The 3,563-nt window shown below is 49.6% G+C and overlaps 1 non-coding gene across 1 annotated transcript; it reads left to right on the plus strand.

The window, feature by feature from the left end:
- The first annotated feature begins 3,071 nt into the window (after positions 1-3,071).
- On the plus strand, positions 3,072-3,173 carry LOC111765885 (U6 spliceosomal RNA). Its single transcript, XR_002798099.2, has one exon. It is a non-coding gene; the product is annotated as a U6 spliceosomal RNA (small nuclear RNA).
- The last annotated feature ends 390 nt before the right edge of the window (positions 3,174-3,563 follow it).

The following is a 3,563-nucleotide window of genomic DNA, read 5'->3' on the forward strand; positions in this document are numbered from 1 at the left end:
TCTGTGCTCTGTATTTGTTGTGAGACTTCAAATAAAATACCGCGCCTCTCTGCCTCTGTCTCCTCCTCTGTAATGTGGAGTTCGTGATGCTCCCTCCAGAGCTGTGGAACGCCCAACACGCGGTAGCGTTGCCTGCAAAGTGGTGGAAATTCTTCTCTTCACTTTCAGCAAGTAGCTCCCGTCTGATAAGAGCGGAGGCCGCGGGATGGCATTTCTTAGAAATGTGCCAGGGGGTATCCAAATCCCCAAAACAAGCATAGAACATTTAACTGGTGGTTCAATTTTATACTTTGGTAGCTAATAAAAGTATGGTTTTTAAGTTGAAATAAACACACACACTCTATAGTGTAGATTGCAAATTCCATTCATTTCATTTTAAACTTCACAATCCAAAAGAACCTCTTGTGGGCTGCTGTGGGCAGCACTCGGGGCTCCTGGGGCCGGACTTTCTGCTCCTTTGGCTTTAGGGGCTTATGGCTCAGCGGAAGGCTTTGGAAACACTCCTTAGAAGCTGGCTGAAAGACCTTTGGTTATTTTGACATGATCACATGCCTCTCGGGAAAATCAACGAAGTTTGGTCAAGGAACTGGAAAGGACTTAATCTATTTAATGAAATCATTGATTTAATAACAGTTTTTGGTAGCGGTAAGGAAAAAAATGTGCACAATTATAAGATGCATGCTGTTTTCATAAATGTCTAATATTAAAAATGTTTGTCTTAGAATTGAGAAAATTCATTATATTCTGCTTCAGGAAATTGACAATTCTCCTTGGCATGTTAAAGGCTCTGAGGAGTCCTGTTGGGAGGAAACCTCTTCACCCCAATATAGGCCATACTTCGTGGAACAACTGCTCCCGTGCTGCCGGGGCCCCTTGGCTGGCAGGCTGGGATGAGCTGCTGTAGGTGAAGGGATCCGCTCTCCTTCCCCAAGCCCATGCCCACGGGGCTGCCTGCTTCCCACTTCTCAGCAGCCATTCCCAGGGGGCTAATCATAGCCATAGACATCTTCCCAGAAAGTCTTGTGCAGCTTTACAACACATTCATTCACTCATTCATTCACTCACTTGGTACCATGTGCCGGGTACTCCACTGGGCATTGCGATATAAAGGAAAGGGTGCCCTGCTATTCATAGACTTGAGTCTAGTTGGGGAGGTAGCTACATAAACAGGAAATCACTGCATTAAGTGATGCCATGGAGGTTAGGTCAGTTTGGATGAGAAGGCACTAGAAATCATCTTAAAAGACAAATCAGGGTTAGTCAGGAAGAGAAGGGAAGGAGGATGTTCCTGGTAGGGAAGCAATGGTTTGAAAGAGGGTATCCCATTGTCGTTATGACTGGGGTCCCGTGGAGGAGTGATAAACAAGGTTGCATAGAGTAGGTAGGGTGAAGAGATTTACGTAGGAGTGGGACCCCATTAGATTCACATGTGAGGGAAAGCACACTAGCTGTCCATTCTCTGACGAGAATGGATCAGAGAAGGCAAGGCCAAAAGCGTGAGGGCCTATTAGGAGGTGCTGCTGTGGTCTAGGTGAGAAATGGTGACATTTGATAGGCTGTGGTGGGAGAGCCCCTCCGGGTGACTTCAACCCCATGCACACACCATGTGGGGAGCAAGGAGTGCTTTTGCGCAAGTGAGAAAGGATGTCCCTTTCTCCAGGGCCCAGGGTCTGTGCACGGCCCTCATCTGCCTGCTCGGCCAGGCATCCCTGGGAGACACACTCTTCCCACTGAAGGAGTCAGAACTGACAGGGTTTATTTGTTGCTGGGTGTAGGAGGGGTCACGAAGCAGAGAGGAGTGGGCAATGATGTCCTGGCTGAGGGTGGAGCCACTGCTCCCAGGGAGGTGATGGGAGACTCACAGGAGAGGGGTGACTGGGGACCTGCTGAGGAGCAGGGGCTGTAGGTCAGGGAGAGAGATGCCCGTCAGGCAGTGGCTCTGTGGATCTGGAACTTGGGACAGGGCCGTGGCTGGAGAATTGATCTGGGAACCACGGGTCAGTCCTGGAAGAGATGAGATCCTGCAGGGTGGGGATGCGGAGAGAGAAGACGGTGAGGGGAGCTTCCCCTCTGCCTTGGTGGCCACAGGAGGGACAGGAGGGGCAGTTCACTCAGGAGACGTGCAGCCCAAGTGTGGCCATGCCAGGTCGGTGGTGCCCGTGGGCCAGCACAGAACCAAGGGGCCTACAGCTCAAGCCAGGAGGGAGTTGTGGGTCTTTGTATGCCAGATTCTGCCAATGATAGGGGAAGGAACATTGGGCTGCCAAGCAGAGCTGGAGTTCTGGCTGTTTTTTTCATGGAGTGACCTTGAGAAGTCAACTCCTCCTCTTGATCTTCCACTTATCCCTTTAAAATCGAGGAGTTTTGACGAGAGGTAAGGCTCTAAGAGTGTGTGTTTGAAGATGTGTATGATAAATAGATCTTACAACAGAGATCATATTCATTCATTCATTCATTCATTCATTCATTCATTCATCATCAAGTACTTATTAAGCCCCTCTTTTGTGCCAGGCCTGTTTCAGGCATTGGAGGAGTGGGGAATAAAGTAGACACCAACCTGCTCTCCAGAAGCAGTTGGTTTAGTGTAGGAGACAGACCATCAGCCAGTAAACCAGCCCTCAGACGAGATGCTTTCAAATGGCCCTAAGTTCTCTAAAGGAAATGAGTGAGGGTGCTGGGATAGAGAGGTCTGGGGCACGGGGTGCGGCTCTGTTGGATACTGGGGTGCAGGCACACCCCTTTGCAGAGGGAACTATTTGAACCATGACCTGGTGATGAGGACTGAGCTCTGGGAAGGTCTGCACAGAGTGTCCGGGAGGAAGTGGTGAGTGGCAAGGCCCGGTGTTGGCACCTGTGGTGTGTGTGCTCCAGGGAAGGCAAGAAGGCTGGGGGTGGGGAGAGGCTGGCGTTGAGCTCCAAGAGGTGGGCAGGGGCCAGAGCGTGCAGGGCTTTGCAGGCCCTGGTGAGGAGTTTGTGTTTCATTTTAGGAGCAGTGGGCTGAAGCCATCTGAGTATTGCAAAATGGGAGGGTGTCATGGGCTCTGATTTGTATTAAAAGGTAAAAAGCATACTCGCTTTGGCAGCACATCTACTAAAATTGGAACAAAACAGAGAAGATTAGCATGGCCCTGTGCAAGGATGACTCGCAGATTCATGAAGCATTCCATATTTTTCTCTGACATGAGACAGTGACCACGGGTTGCTGAGGTCAGGGAGAGGGATGGGAAAGGGAAGAAGAGGTGTGATATGGGGGCATTTTTGGGACTTGGAGTTGTCCTAAATGATATTGCAGGGACAGATGCAGGACATTATATATCCTGCCATAACCCACTGAATGGATTGGGAGAGTGTAAACTACAATGTAAACTATGATCCCTGTGGTGCAGCAGTGCTCCAAAATGTACTCACCAAATGCAATGAATGTGCCATGATGATGAAGGAGGTTGTTGATGTGGGAGGAGTGGGGGTGGTGTGGGGAGTGGGGGTATCCGGGAACCTCTTATATATATATATTTTATTTATTTATTTATTTCTCTCCCCTTCGCCTCCCACCCCCCACCCCT

This window comes from Dasypus novemcinctus, chromosome 8, assembly GCF_030445035.2.
Source record: "Dasypus novemcinctus isolate mDasNov1 chromosome 8, mDasNov1.1.hap2, whole genome shotgun sequence".
NCBI classification, from domain to species: Eukaryota; Metazoa; Chordata; class Mammalia; order Cingulata; family Dasypodidae; genus Dasypus; species Dasypus novemcinctus.